General features: G+C 41.2%; 1 protein-coding gene across 1 annotated transcript in view; it reads right to left on the bottom strand.

The window, feature by feature from the left end:
• The window catches only part of LOC101007196 (zinc finger protein 506), a 504,157-nt gene that overhangs the window by 363,911 nt on the left and 123,759 nt on the right, over positions 1 to 16,487 (bottom strand).

Here is a 16,487-nt window from a genome sequence, read left to right as displayed (position 1 = left end):
GGCTTTTGCCATATTTGCCAGACTGGTCTTGAACTCCTGACCTCAGGTGATCCACTCACCTCGGCTTCTAAAGTTCTGGGATGACAGGCATGAGCCTCAATTCCCAGCCACAAGTTCTCAATTCTTAAGAGACATGGCGATAATTCATGCTGAAGAGGAACTCTACAAACCTGAAAGATGTGACAGTGCTTTTCCCAACACCTCCAACTTTTCTACGCATTAAAAAAAATTATACACTGTGAAACCATAGAAATGTATGAAATGTGACAGAGCCTTTATATGGTTGCCACACTTTATTGTAGGTAAGGTAATTCATACTTCCAAAACACGCAACAAGTATGAAGAATGTGGCAAAACTTTTAATCAGTGCTTACACCTTATTTCATAGGAAAGCTATTATCCTTGAGAAAAATTGTACAAATATAAAGAATATGGAAAAGCCATTAATGCCCATCACATCTTAGTCAACATAAGATGGTTCATAGTTATTAAAAATAAAAGAGAAATTACTGTGGAAAAAAATCTTTCAGAAAATATAAGCCTTTAAGGTGAAGAAGAGTATTGATTCTGAAGACAAGCATTACAAATATAAAGGGGTACCCTTGTTTGTATTACAGATCTTTTTCTTTTTTTTTTTTTTGAGACAGAGTCTTGCTCTGTCGCCCAGGCTGGAGTGCAGTGGCCGGATCTCGGCTCACTACAAGCTCCGCCTCCCGGGTTCACGCCATTCTCCTGCCTCAGCCTCCCGAGTAGCTGGGACTACAGGTGCCCGCCACCTCGCCCGGCTAGTTTTTTGTATTTTTTAGTAGAGACGGGGTTTCACCGTGTTAGCCAGGATGGTCTCGATCTCCTGACCTCGTGATCCACCCTCCTGACCTCGTGATCCACCCTTCTCGGCCTCCCAAAGTGCTGGGATTACAATCTTGAGCCACCGCGCCCGGCACTGTATTACAGATCTTATTGCACGCATTTTGTATTAGAAGGAAACCCTAAAGCGGTTGCCAAGCTTTGTTCAACATTGGGGAATGTATATTGAAGAAGATTCCTGCAAATGTAATGAATTTGGAAACACTTTTTAGATAATTATTTGTGACCGGGCATGGTGGCTAATGCTTGTAATCCCAGCACTTTGGGAGGCCGAGGTGGGAGGATCACCTGAGGTCGGGAGTTTGAGATCAGCCTGACCAACACAGAGAAACCCCATCTCTACTAAAAATATAAAATTAGTCATGCGTGGTGGCACATGCCTGTAATCCCAGCTACTCAGGAGGCTTGAACCTGGGAGGCAGAGGTTGAGAGTCGAGATCATTGCACTCCAGCCTGGGCAACAAGAGTGAAACTCCGTCTCCAAACAAACAAACAAAAACTATTTGTGTATAACTAAAAGTAGATTTTTAGAAGCATTGTAATTACATTAAAAGTATACTTGTTCCAGCCGGGCACGGTGGCTCACACCTGTAATCCCAACACTTTGGGAGGCCGAGGCAGGTGGATCATGAGGTCAGGAGTTCAAGACCTGCCTGGCCAAGATGGTGAAATCCTGTCTCTGCTAAAAATACAAAAATTAGCTGGGCATGGTGATCGGCGCCTATAATCCCAGCTACTTGGGAGGCTGAGGCAGAGAACTGGAATTCCTTGAACCCGGGAGGCAGAGATTGCAGTGAGCTGAGGTCACACCATTGTCCAGCCTGGGTGACAGAGCAAGACTCCATCTCAAAAAAAAAAATAAAGTATACTTGCTTCCTTAAAAAATTTTTTCTGAAAAGTGAATAATGATGTAATCCAGCTTTCAAATTACTTTATGCTGTTATTTTGTTCTTACTGTATTCACATGTGAAAGCATATGTTCAATTTTTGCTGCATCAGATATATTAGCGATACTTTTTTATTAGTTGGGCGTTTATGACCTTTTCTATACAAGTAAGGACATTAAAATGTAAGATGTATGATGAAAATATAAGTGGAGAGGCTCTTTGTAGTTAACCTATATTAAGTAATGTATAAGGTAGGTGTTCAGAGTAATCCTTTTCTACATTATAGTGAGAAATAATTATAGAGAAAAGTATATTAAACTAAATTAGTATATTGTACTTTTATGTAACAAAATGCAGTACTTTTAAAAATTGTTAGATTATGAGTGAACTTAATTTAATTTGATGTTTTTTTACTATGTTAAGACTATTGTGCATTTAATGAAGCATTAAAAAACTAAGCACCTCCAGAATGCTGAAAGCAAATCTATGCTTTCTGCTTTGTCTTTTATTTATTAATGTAAAATTTTATGGCTTATGTGTCAAATTTTTTTCAGAATCTGCCTATTAAATTATAGGCAGCTTTGTCTCCAGAAACAACACTCTTAAGTATAACAATAAAAGCCCTCTTCAAACAGAAAACAAATAATCATTGTTAACACTTATTTTAATGAAAATTCAACCAAAATCAAGTAATTGGATATATTTTTATTGTCCTATGTGTGTGTGAATGTATAAAATGGTGCATAAAGGAAAAATAATTTAAGCCAGAAAAAAAGATGTTAAATAAAAATATTTGTAATGAATAAAACTGGAAATTAGTTAATTACTATTTGCAGGTGATATCTTTGTTTATGTAGATAACAAAACCAGCAGAAAATTTTCACGGTCTCTCTCTGTCGCCCAGGCTGGAGTGCAGTGATGCGATCTCAGCTAAAGGCAAGTTCCGCCTCCTGGGTTCACTCCGTTCTCCTGCCTCAGCGTCCCCAGTAGCTGGGACTACAGGCGTCTGCCACCACGTCTGGCTAAATTTTTTTTGTATTTTTTGTAGAGACGGGGTTTCACTGTGTTAGTCAGGATGGTCTCGATTTCCTGACCTCGTGATCCCATCGCCTCAGTCTCCCAAACTGTTGGGATTACAGTCGTGAGCCACAGCACCCAGCTGTGAGAAGCTTTTAATAAATAAGCATTTAAAAGAAACTAGGGTTACTTGTTATGTTTAAAATATATGCTATTCTCACACAAAATGAAACTGCTGCAATCCAACTTGAGAAGCCAATAATAGCCTTACATTGTTAAACACAGAAAATATAAACGTATACTTTGCAGAATAGGGTTAGGCACTCTGATATGTGAAAGAAAATATTAGGAAATCAACTGTTATTATTTAGATATAGGCTGAAGAAAGTAGATGAAAATCCTGTAATTCCTTCATGCCTGCAGCAAACTTAAATTTATAAGTATTTTGGTAAATATAGAGTGCCTATTAATTATGTAATTTACTTCAGGCGTAACATGCAAATTCTAGCATATTGTCCTAAATATGTAAATCTAAAATTACAGACAAATTTGAAGTAGAAAATAGAAGGTATAGGGAGAGTGACATCAGTAAGATGAAAAGATTAAAAGTGCCCTATTTTGATATCCCCTTACAGCAAAAAAAAAAATCAGCCATCCCTGACGAAAATGCCTTTATTGGCTGGGCACGGTGGCTGATGCCCTTAATCCCAGCACTTTGGGAGGCTGAGATAGGCAGATCACGAGGTCAGGAGTTTGAGACCAGCATGGCAAACATGATGAAACCCTGTCTCTACTAAAAATACAAAAAAAAAAAAAAAAAAAAAGGCGGTTGTGGTGGTACACGACTGTAATTCTAGCTCCTCAGGAGGCTGAGGCAGGACAGTTGCTTAAACCCGGGAGGCGGAGGTTGCAGTGAGGTGAGATGGTGCCACTGCACTCCAGCCTGAAGGAGAGAGTGAGTCTCAGAGAAATAAATACATGCCTTTATTAGAGAACCAGGCATTATGGCTCACACTTGTAATGACAGCTACATGGTACATCAATGATGGAGAACAGCTTCAGGCCAGGATTTCAAGACCAGCCTGTGTTATGTAGCAAGATGTCATCTCTAAAATAAGTGCCTCTATGAGAGATTTGAGATCCAGGGATGGAGTTGTGAAACTCTGTTTCTGCTTTAAGGCTGAGAAAGCTGCCCCAATCTCAGAAGGCGGCCCTCATTCAGGATGCATGAAAACTACTCTGGATCACTGTTCTTGGCTACAGAAATGGAGACAGGGTTCACCTAACTTTGGTCCTCCAGGACTTCAGAATTCTAACTTACTCTGTAATGATCTCAAACCCTCCCAGCCAGTCTGGCAGAGGTCTTAAGCATTCCAAAGACCTGGAGGAAGGCATCAGATTTTTTTGAGGACGTGGAGTCTCGGCTTGTCAGCCCAGGCTGGAGTGCAGTGGGCCAGGATCTCGCTCATTGTAAGCTCCACCTCCTGGTTCACGCATTCTCCCGCTTCTCAGCCTCCAGAGTAGCTGGGACTACAGGCTCAGCCACCACGCCCGGGCTAGTTTTTGTATTTTTAGTAGACGGGTTTCACTCATGTTAGCCAGGGATGGTCTCTGATCTCCTGACCTCGCGGATCCACCCGCCTCGCCTCCTGCAAAGTGCTGGGATTACAGGCTGAGCCACTGCCTGGCCGGAAGGCACGTGATGGAGTAGCCATGCAGGCAGGCCTGCAGGACCTTTGGCCTGCTACAGGGTCCCAAAGTGGGTTCAATTACTCAGCTCTGCATCTAGCAGCCTTTGTGACCAGCCATGCCAACCTTCACTACAAAATTCAGAGAGGGCATCTCATCACCCTAAGGGCCCAACAAAAGATGATCTTTATCTTCTAAAATCAGTGTATGAAAACTTGAAGAGGTGTTTGCTCCATCAACTTCAGACACCAATACAAAGCTATATTGTGCCCATTGTCAATGCTTCTATTTTAATGTAGCACTGGAAGTATGTGGCAGAAGAATTAGTCAAAAAATGTTTTTAAATAAATTGAAATTAAAGAAAAATGAGTAAAAAGTTGCTGTTTGCAGATTATACAATTTTATATTTAGAAAACCATAAACAGTATATTAAAACCTGTCTAATAAATACACTCAGTAAATTAGCAAAATACAAAATTAACATACAAGTATAAGTATGGTTTCATTCACTTAAACTATCTGATAAAATAGAGAAACAGGCTGGGTGTGGTGGCTCATGGCTGGAATCCCAGCAGTTTGGGAGGTCGAGGCGGGTGGATCATCTGAGGTCAGGAGTTTGAGACCCCAGCATGGCCAACAAGGTGAAACTCTGTCTTTACTAAAAATATAAAAATTAGCTGGACAAGGGGCCAGAGATTATAAGGGGCCTAGAACGGTCTTAAGAGGACCCAAGCCTCCATCTGGAGGGCCAAGGCCCTCAACTAATAAGCCCCCTAAGGAGTATAGGGGGGCAAGGGCAGAGAATGCTAAGATGGAGAAGGGAGGACAAGGTGTTACCAATGTGGAAAAAACACCCCACTTCAAGAGGGAGTGTCCTGAACTAGAGAGAGAGAAACTCTCACACTCAGGACTTTTGAGGAACAATAGGGGAGTCAGGGCCCCCACCTCTTTTATTTTGAGTCCCACCAGGAGCCCTTGATAAATTTGGAGGTGGGACCTAAATGTGAATTTATCACCTTTCTTGTCGATTCAGGGGCTTCACCCTCCTCTGTTTGTTTCCCTTCACCTGGTCTCACCTGCTCTTCCGAAGAACTTTTAATCTCTGGGGTAAAAGGAGAAGGATTTACGCAAAAAAATTTTAGAAAGCACAGAAGTCAGATATCAAGATTGATTTACTCATATTCAATTTTTATTAATTCCTGAAGCAGGAACTTATCTACTAGGAAGGGACTTAATGTTAAGGCTAGGCATAGACCTTCCAGTGGGCTGTAAAGGAATCCTCACTTTCACTACACTTACTGCTGTGGATGAGAAATATATTCATCCTGATGTCTGGTCAAAGGAAGAAAATAGAGGGACGCTCTAAATCCCTCCAATACATATCAAACTAAAAACCCCTGGGGAAATAGTAGGAGAAAGCAATACCCCATTCCTTTAGAGGGCAGAGTAAGGCTGAAGCCTGTAATTGAGGGTCTCATTAAAGATGGGCTTCTTGAACCCTGTATGTCTCCTTACAATAACGTCAATCCTGCCTGTCAAGAAATCAGATGAATCATATCAATTGGTGCAAGAACTTAGAGCTATTAATCAAATAGTCCAGACTACTCACCCCGCTGTTCCCAACCCTTATGCTATTCTTAGCAAAATTCCATATGATCATCGATGGTTTAAAATGATAGATTTGAAGGATGCCTTCTGGGCATGCCCCTTGGCTTAGGATAGCTGAGATATATTTGCTTTTGAGTGGGAAGACCCCTATTTGGGGCAGAGACAACAATATTAATGCACAGTCTTGCCCCAGGGTTTCGCAGACTCCCCCAACCTGTTTGTTCAGATCCTAGAACAAGTACTAGAAAAAGTCACAGTCCCTAAACAAATATGTCTGCTTCAGTATGTGGATGATCTTCTCATATCTGGTAAAGTCGTAAAAGAAGTAGGTGACTACACACATTCACAATCACTTGCAGTGTGAGGGGTTGTGGGTTTCAAAAGGGAAACTTCAGTATGTAGAACCTGAAGTTAAATGCTTAGGCTACCTAATCAGTGCAGGTAAATGAAAAATAGGACCTGAAAGAGAATTGTTTCCCTACCCTTGCCTCACACTAAACAAGAACTCAGGACATTTTTAGGACTAATTGGATATTGTCATTTATGGATTTGACTCATATGCATGAAACAGTAAAGGTTTTTTTTTTTTTTTTTTTTTTTTTGAGACGGAGTCTCACTCTGTCGCCCAGGCTTGAGTGCAGTGAGGCGATCTCGGCTCACTGTAAGCTCTGCCTCCTGGGTTCAGGCCATTCTCCTGCCTCAGCCTCCCGAGTAGCTGGGACTACAGATGCCTGCCACCTCACCCAGCTAATTTTTTGTATTTTTAGTAGAGACAGGGTTTCACTGTGTTAGCCAGGATGGTCTCGATCACCTGACCTCGTGATCCACCCACCTCGGCCTCCCAAAGTGCTGGGATTACAGGCATGAGCCACCGCGCCCGGCCGAAACAGTAAACTTCTATGAGAAACTTGCCCAGTGGAAGCCTGATAATTTCATCTTTCCATGTTCAACAGCCACAAAAGGAACATTTTTAATATTGCACATCATAAATCCTTGCTGGGAATCCTGCGTGACATATAAGAGCTATGACATAGAGAATGCAGAGATGGCTCTGGAATACAGGAAATAATATTTTTCAGAGACACTTGACTATCATAAGAATTTTAACAAGTAGTTAAATCAAACTTATTAGGGAGGAAAAAATATATGTAGAAAGGTAAAGGTTTGCGAGTACTAAACGCAAGGCAGTCCAGGAGGCAGAGTGGACACAGCTCTTCATCTGAGACATATTTACCTGAAGAAAAGCCTTTTTTTTTTCTCTCTCCTACTTCTCTGGAATTCCTTCTCAGATGAGATTTTCTGGACAAATTACACCTGCATCTGAAGGATATGCCTTTAAAGGTGTCAGTACCACATGTCCACCTGCTAGCATGACATCAACTGGCAGAAAAAGACAGAGAAAGTCCACCCATTCCTGTTCTTTAAAACAGAATAGGTTCAGGCACAATGAGATACTACACAAAGATGAAAATATAAGTTTCTCCTTTCCTATCCTCAGGTGCCCTCCCCTGCCAGACACCAGCAATTTCTGCTACAGTAAAGGAAATATGTGCCACACCGACCTGTCCCTACCGAACCCAAATAGAACCAGCCCTGTGACCACCCTTTAGCCCAAAGGTGGAACTTAACTCTCATGAATGTATTTTGAAGCCCTCATACCTGATTCTGGCCTCACTTTAGAGTAACATGAGGCCCTTCATTAAAACATGATAGATGCTTCCATCGAGAATGATAAACAGAAGCTGTGGGGAGGGCACAAGAGATTTCTGCAAAATTGGCCACGTGATCCTAATGAGAAGCCTGGGCTGATCACCACTAAGCTAAGCATTGCCTCTCTAGCTTTAACGAGCTTATAAGTCACTGGTAATTTTGGCTCCACTTTATGTAATGTGATTCTGCAGGTTTGGAAAGGGTCCATGAATGGGTGTTTTAAAGAAGTCCCCTGTCAATGCTGATGTTGCTTCCCCTTGGTGCATTAACAACATTAGAGAAAGCAGTCACAGCACAGGGTCCCTTACACTTAGCACGCTTGTCACAACCAAATACATCTGCTACAAATAAGGACAACTCATCTCCATCCTGAAGTTTTATATTCTTTGCTGGCTCTTTAAAGTTTATAGAGGAAGGCCGGGCGCGGTGGCTCAAGCCTGTAATCCCAGCACTTTGGGAGGCCGAGACGGGTGGATCACAAGGTCATGAGATCGAGACCATCCTGGCTAACCCGGTGAAACCCCGTCTCTACTATAAAATACAAAAAACTAGCCGGGCGAGGTGGTGGGCACCTGTAGTCCCAGCTACTCGGGAGGCTGAGGCAGGAGAATGGCGTGAACCCGGGAGGCGGAGCTTGTAGTGAGCTGAGATCCGGCCACTGCACTCCAGCCTGGGCGACAGAGCGAGACTCCGTCTCAAAAAAAAAAAAAACCAAAAAACAATAAAGTTTACAGAGGAAACAAAAGGCAGCAATGTCTGAATAAGTTTGTATTTAAAAAACAACATGTAAACATGTACTAATGCAATGTTTATTAAGCAGGTACTATGGGCTGAAGAGTAAGATACAAAGCACTATGCTGGCCATCCCACATTATGCAATTTAATTCTCATAACACTCTGGGAGCTGGTACTAAGGGTTTAATAATTTTTAGGATTTAGATAAAGGGCCCAGCATTTTTATTTCTTCTGTTTTTCTGTCATCAAAGGTAAATAATAAAGCTAAATATAGAGACATGAAAGAGATATAGAGTTTACCGTAGCTTAGAGAAAATTTTATTCTGTTTATATTTACTTTTTTGTGACTTATGGAGCAACTACTGGAACTGCAGGTATAGAAAACAAGTTCCTAAAGAGAATGTCTCTGCAACCACTGGTTTTAATAGAAAATTTAAAAACTAAGACTCTACAATATATATTTTATTTTTCCCATTTATCTGCTTTTGGGTTTTAGGAAATTGTGAGCACCAGCTCTAGAAAAAGGCAGCAGGATTCACCCGCCAAAACTCTGATATCTTCTAATTAGTTCTGTGAGGCAAGACTCCAGGGTAGGGTCAGACCTAAATAAGGCCTCCAAAAAGGGTGCATCTGAACGGGTCTGGGACAAGGTGAGGACCCTATAGAATTCTGTTCTCTATGTCACTGGGGTACTAACAGTTTTGTTTTTTGTAAGCTTACCTGAAAGAAACTTAAATCACAGAGTTTCTGTAATTTTAATCTCTTCTAGCTACTGCCCTGTCAAATTTATACTATATACTAATATGCAATTTAAACAAATCCCTTCAGGTTTTGTAGTGTAATTTTATTAGAAAATAAATACCATGCACTTAACAACATAAAAGAAATACATTTTATATGGCCTGGCGCGGCGGCTCATGCCTGTAATCCCAGCACTTTGGGTGGCTGAGGCAGGTGGAACACAAGGTCAGGAGTTTGAGACCAGCCTGACGAAGATGGTGAAACCTCGCCTCCACTAAAAATACAAAAATTAGCCAGGTGCAGTAGCAGGTGCCTGTAATACTAGCTACTCAAGGGGCTGAGGTAGGAGAATCGCTTGAACCTGGGTGGCAAAGGTTGCAATGAGCCAAGATTGCACCACTGCACTCCAGACTTGGTGACAGAGTAAGACTCCATCTCAAAAATAAAAAAGAAATTATAATAACAATTTTTCTATTCATGAATATCCCTTCAGGTGTAGACATGAGAAGTCAGAACAATGTAAAGAAATAGCCTAAAATAAAGCCTAAGATTTTGGGCATATCTATTTATTGTACCAACCATATGATGCATAATTCAATTATTTACCCAGTTGCTAGTCTAGACTAAAAGTTTCTGGATTGTAAGAACCATGACTGCTTCATGGCTTTTTTTTTTTTTTTTAATGGCCATATGAAATGGAAGCAACTAGTTTATCTATTTGAGTCTCCAGATCTTCTCCTTGTTTATCATCCAAGTACCAGAAAACTGGAGAAACTCTCATCTGCGTACCAACCAAAGACACCTCTTGTATGAGAGGATGAACAAACACAGGATGACTCATTTCTCTTACACTGAGACAGAAGGAAAATTAACCATTCTTGTCAACCTGACATAATTCTGCTTGGGACATCCTCAAATGCCTCGAAGGCACCTAGATGATTATGAGAGAATTCCCAGTGACCAGGGGCTGATGGCCCAATGATAAGCCAGGCTAGAGAGACTCAGGCTGATTCTAAGTAGAAAATGGAACTGCCCTGGTGGAGCTCCAGAAACTAGATCACCTGTTCCAATTTGCTAGCTCCATGGTATAAAACCTTTTCTTGGAACTTTTTAAATTTTTTGAACTCTTGGACATCTGAATTTTGCATACTGTATGCACTTGAAAGCATGTTTATGGGTGAAAATGCAGAAGAGAGAAATATGTTATAAAAAAATCCATGAATGAACAAGATCTATGCAACAGAACAGAGAGCCCAGAAATAATACCACCCTCTTGCAACCATCAGATTTTTGCCAAAGCTGACAAGAGGAATGTGGGAAGAATTCTCTGTTTCATAAATGGTGCTGGAATAACTACCCAGTACTATGTAGAAGACTGAAATGGGACCTCCTCATTACACCATATACAAAAATCAACTCAAAATAAATTAAAGACTTAAATGTAAAACTTAAAATTATAAGAAACCCTGCAAGATAACCTAGGAAATACCATTCTAGACATACAAACTGGCAAAGACTTCATGATGAATCTATCAAAAGCAATTGCCACAAAAGCAAAAATTGACAGATGGGACCTATTTAAACTACAGAGCTTCTTCACAGCAAACAAACTTTATCAACAGAGTAAACAGACAACATACAGAATAAGGAAAATATTGGCAAACTTTGCCTCTGACAAAGGACTAACATCCAGAATTTATTAAGAGCTCAAACAAGTTTACAAGAAAAAAACCAAACAACCCCATTAAAAAGTAGAAAAAAAATGAACATATTCTTTTCAAAAGACAAATGTGCAGTTAACAAGCATGTGAAAAAAATGCTCATTGCTAATTATTAGAGAAATTAAAAGAAAAACCACAATGAGATACCGCATCACACCCATCAGAATGGCTATTTTTTGAATGTCAAAAAATAACAGATGCTGGCAAGAGTGCAGAGAAAAGGGAATGCTTATACTCTGCTGGTGGCAGCGTAAATTAGTTCAACAACTGTAAAAAGCAGTGTGGCAATTCCTCACACAACTAAAAACAGAATTATCATTTGACCCAGCAACCTCATAATTGGGTATATATCCAAAGAAAATAAAGTATGGTTAGATGTTGTGGCTCATGCCTGTAATCCCAGCACTTTGGGAGGCCATGGCAGGTGGGTTGCCTGAGCTTAGAAGTTTGAGACCAGCCTGGACAACATGGCAAAATCTTATCTCCACGGAAAATATATACATATAAAAAAAATTGGCCAGGCGTGGTAATGCACACATGTGGTCCCAGCTACAAGAGAGGATGAGGTAGGAAAGAATCACTTGAGCCTGGGAGATTGTGGCTAAAGTAAGCCAATATCATGCCCTGGCACTCTAGCCTAGGCAATAAGCCTGTCTCCAAAAATAAAATAAAATAAAAGATTTAGTAAAAACAAAATACGGTACGGAAACATTACAAAATACTGGGTAGCTATTTAAAAAAATCATGTCCTTTGCAATAACACAGATGAATCTGGAAACCATTATTCTTAGAAAACGAATGCAGAGGCCGGACGTGATGGCTCATGCCTGTAATCCCAGCACTTTGGGAGGTTGAGGCGGGCGAATCACCTGAGATCGGGAGTTTGAGACTAGCCTGACCAACATGGATTAACCCCGTCTCTGCTAAAAATACAAAATTGGCTAGGCATGGTGGCGCCTACCTGTAACCCCAGCTACTTGAGAGTCTGAGGCAGGAGAATCACTTGAACCTGGGTAACGAATGTTGTGATGAGCCAAGATGGTACCATAGCTCTCCAGCCTGGACAACAAGAGCAAAACTCCTTCTCAAAAAAACAAAACAAGACAAAACAAAAAACAACAACAAGAAAGAAAACTAATGCAGAAACACAAAAACAAATGCATGTTATTATTTTTAAGTAAGAGCTAAGCAATAAGAGCACAGAACACAAAAAGGAGAACAACAGACACTGAGGCCTAGCTGAGGCTGGAGGGTGGGAGGACTCAGAGGATCAGAAAACATAATTGTTTGGTGTTATGGGTAGTACCTCAGTGACAAAATAATCTGCACACCAAACCCCCATGACATGATTTTAGCTGTAAAACAAACCCACATGTGTACACTGAACCAAAAATAAAAGCTAAAAGAAAAAAAAAAAAAATCCCCTGGTGGGAGAGAGTGCAATGTAAGTGAATGGACAGATTTTTGCTACAGATAGTGGCCTAGGTGGGGCTGTACTCTGATTTATTTCTGTGTGCATGTAGGCAGATGAGATTGTGAAAAGGAGGGCCAGAACCCTAGGTTGGTGGAGAACACAGATTGCTGCTGCAGATTCGGTGTCTGGGGATGGGGATATGCAAGGAAACTTATAGATACTTTTGACTTTTTGTCTAGAAATGCTTGGATCAAAAATGTCATGGTGAAGTCCCTGAGGGTGGTGCCTAGTCCTGGGAGGTGTGTGGACACATCAATATCTAGTGTGTGTGTTTGGGAGTGGGTGGGAATCCAGTGGTGACAGCTGCAAGAAAAGGGGGTGCATCATCAGAGCTCCTTTCCTCTAAGTTTTCAGTCCTCTGTCATCCTGGGAGAAGACCTGGAATCACAGGACAATGGGTGGTGTGACAACCTGTGTACAGGAGAGCAGAGTCTCCCATTCCCAGACACCCAGAGTTTTATTCCATTCCAGGCCTCTATGGTATCTTTTTTTCTGGCATCGAATCTGTAGAGTTTGCTGAACATCAAACAATTCTCCAACACCAACTCGTTGTCTAACATTTGAATTCTAACACTACCCAGGGTCAGCACAGACCCTGATTCAGGGCTTGGTCCCACAACATTGTTCTCACTGCAGATGCCAGTCACAAACCCTATGGGCCCATCTATGGTTCTGAGCTACTGTTTAAAAATTGGGGACTCCCATAACCTCCCTGAAGCTCAATAATTTGGTAGAGCTCCTCACAGAACTGAGCAAAACACTGTAGTTATGTTTACTGGTTTCATACATAAGATGTAGCCCAGGAAAAGTCAAATGGAAGAAATGCATAGAACAAAGAAAAGAGATGAGGAAAGATGAAACACATAATTATGAAAAATATTTGCGATTAATACAATTCTCCTTCCTTTGTGTGCTTCAGGAAGAGTTTATGGAAAGAAACACTCTTCCCATTATGATTAAGATGATGCTCCCTTTTCTTACCTATCACACAGCCAGACACACACTCTGCACATTTTCTCCTTTTTCTCATTAAAAAAAAAAAAAATGCTGAATTTGCCATCAGTGGTCAAAATCATTCTTTTTTTTTTTTTTTTTTTTTAGATGGAGTCTCGCTCTGTCACCCAGGCTGGAGTGTAGTTGGGCCATCTCGGCTCACCGCAACCTTCACCTCCCGGGTTCAAGCAATTCTCCTGCCTCAGCCTCCCAAGTATCCGGGATTACAGGCACCTGCCACAATGCCCGGCTAATTTTTGTATTTTTAGTAGACACAGGGTTTCACCATGTTGGCCAGGCTGGTCTTGAACTCCTGACCTCTGGTGATATGCCTGCCTCAGCCTCACAAAGTGCTGGGATTGCAGGCTTGAGCCACTGCAACCGGCCTAAAATAAAATATTTCTTAATCAAACTTTACTTAAGTTTATCTGCTCTCAGGCTTCTGAACTTTGAGCTACCCTCATTCTGGGTCAACATACAATCCCATTTTATGTCCCTCCTAAGAACATGCAGATTTCAGGGTAAGAAATTCTCTGATCTAAAATCTGACTTTTTCACTTTCCATTTGCCGTTCCCCTCCCACCTCCTTTCTAATCTTGTTTGCTCTTCCTTAGAAGAGAAAGCTCTTTTCTGTCTATATTTTTGCAAGCAATAAATTATATTATAGTTATTTGGTGCTTTCTTTCGTTGCAATACATTTTTGGAATTTTTTTTTTTTTTTTTTACCTGCATCTTGAGAACATACATGCCTTTAAGGGTGTCAGTACCACATGTTTACCTGCTAGCATGACATCAGCTGGCAGAAAAGACAGAAAAAGTTGACCCATTTCTGTCCCTTAAAGCAGAAGAGATTTAGAAAAATGTGCTGCTCCATGAAGATAAAAAAGTAAGTTTCTCCTTTCCTGTCCTCAGGTGCCCTCCCCTGCCACAGACAGCAGCAATTTCTGCTACAGAACCTGCAGAGATAAACAGAAGAAATTAAAATGCTGGACACTTTTTTTAAATTCTGGAAATTATTAAATCCTTAGTACCAGCTTCCAGGGTGTTATGAGAATTAAATCACATAATGTGTTATGCCCAGCACAGTGCTCTGTATCACAATCTTGAGCACATAGTACCTGCTTCATACAGTAATACAAATATGCACCACTCTGACCTGTCCATACCAAGCCAAAACAGAAAAGGCTCTGTGGCCACGCTTTAGGGCAAAGGTGGAACTTAATTCTTATGAATGTATTTTGAAGGCCTCACACCTGATTCTAGCCTCACCTTAGAGTCACATGAGGCCCTTCACTAAAGTAACATGGATGCTTCCACGCAGAACAATAAACAGAAGCTGTGGGGAGGGGACAAGAGATTTCTGTGTATTGGCCATGTGATCCTAATGAGAAGTCTGGGCTGATAACCGCTAAGCTAAGCATTGCCTCTCAAGCTTTAAAGAGCTTATAAATCACTTGGTAATTTTGGCCCCACTTTAGGTAATGTGATTGTGCAGGTTTGAAAAGGGTCCATGAATCAGTGTTTTAAACAAGCTCCCTGTCAATGCTGATGTTACTCCTCCTTGGCTCATTATTAGCATTAGTTAGAAAAGCAGGCAAAGGCCAGGTCCCTTACACTTAGCACTGTTGTCACAGCCAGTTACTTCTGGTACAAATAAGGACAACTCATCTCCATCCTAAAGTTTTTTTTTTTTTTTTTTGAGACGGAGTCTGGCGCTGTGTGACCCAGGCTGGAGTGCAGTGGCCCTATCTCGGCTCACTGCAAGCTCCGCCTCCCAGGTTCAGGCCATTCTCCTGCCTCAGCCTCCGAGTAGCTGGGACTACAGGCGCCCGCCACCACGCCCGGCTAGTTTTTTTTGTATTTTTAGTAGAGACGGGGTTTCACCATGTTAGCCAGGATGGTCTCGATCTCCTGACCTCGTGATCCGCCCGCCTCGGCCTCCCAAAGTGCTGGGATTACAGGCTTGAGCCACCGCGCCCGGCCTCATCCTAAAGTTTTATATTCTTTGCTGACTCTTTAAAGTTTGCAGAAGAAACAGAAGGCAGCAATGTCTGAATAAGTCTGGATTTAAAAAACATGTACCCATGTACTAGTGCAATGTTTATTAAGCAGTTACTATGTGCTCAAGTATGATACAGAGCACTGTGCTGGGCATAACACATTATGTAATTTAATTCTCATAACACCCTGGAGCTGGTACTAAGGATTTGATAATTACCAGGATTTAGAAAACGGGCCCAGCATTTTAATTTCTTCTGTTTTTCTGTCATCAACTTTTAAAAAAAATTGTATAGACAAAAAACTAGCCGGGCGAGGTGGTGGGCGCCTGTAGTCCCAGCTACTCGGGAGGCTGAGGCAGGAGAATGGCGTAAACCCGGGAGGCGGAGCTGGAAGTGAGCTGAGACCCGTCAACAAAAGGTAAGCCAGGCCGACAGAGCCAGACTCCGTCTCAAAAAAAAAAAAAAAAAAATTGTATAGAATAAAAGCTAAGTATACACAGATGAATGAGATACAAAAAGAAAAATTATTTTAGAGAAAATTTTATTCTGTTTATATTTACTTTTTTTGTGACTTATGGAGCAACTACTGGATCTGCAGGAATAAAAAACAAGTTGCTAAATAGAATGTCTCTGCATCCACTCGTTTTCATAGAAAATTTAAAAATGAAGACCCTCAAATACATACTTTATTTTTTGTACTTATCTGCTTTCGGATTTCAGGAAATTGTGAGCAGCAGCTCTAGAAATGCTGCAGGATTCACCAGCTAAAGCTCTTATCCCTGCCAATCAGTTCTGTGAGGCAAGACTCCAGGGTAGGTCTGGACCTACATAAGGCCTCCAAAAAAGGTGAATCTGAACAGGTCTGGGGCAGGGTGAGGATCCTTTGTAGAATTTTGTTCTCTACAAAACCACCGGGATACTTCCAGTTTTGTTTTTCTAAGCCTACCTAAAAGAAACTTAAATCCCAGAGTTTCTGTAATTTTAATATTTTCTAGCCACTGCCCTGTTAACTTTATACTATATACTAATATGTAATTTAAACAAA

The sequence above is a fragment of the Papio anubis genome, chromosome 20 (assembly GCF_008728515.1).
Source record: "Papio anubis isolate 15944 chromosome 20, Panubis1.0, whole genome shotgun sequence".
In the NCBI taxonomy this organism is placed as follows: domain Eukaryota; kingdom Metazoa; phylum Chordata; class Mammalia; order Primates; family Cercopithecidae; genus Papio; species Papio anubis.
The sequence above is the reverse complement of the archived record's forward strand: the minus strand, read 5'-3'. Positions and strand labels throughout refer to the sequence as shown.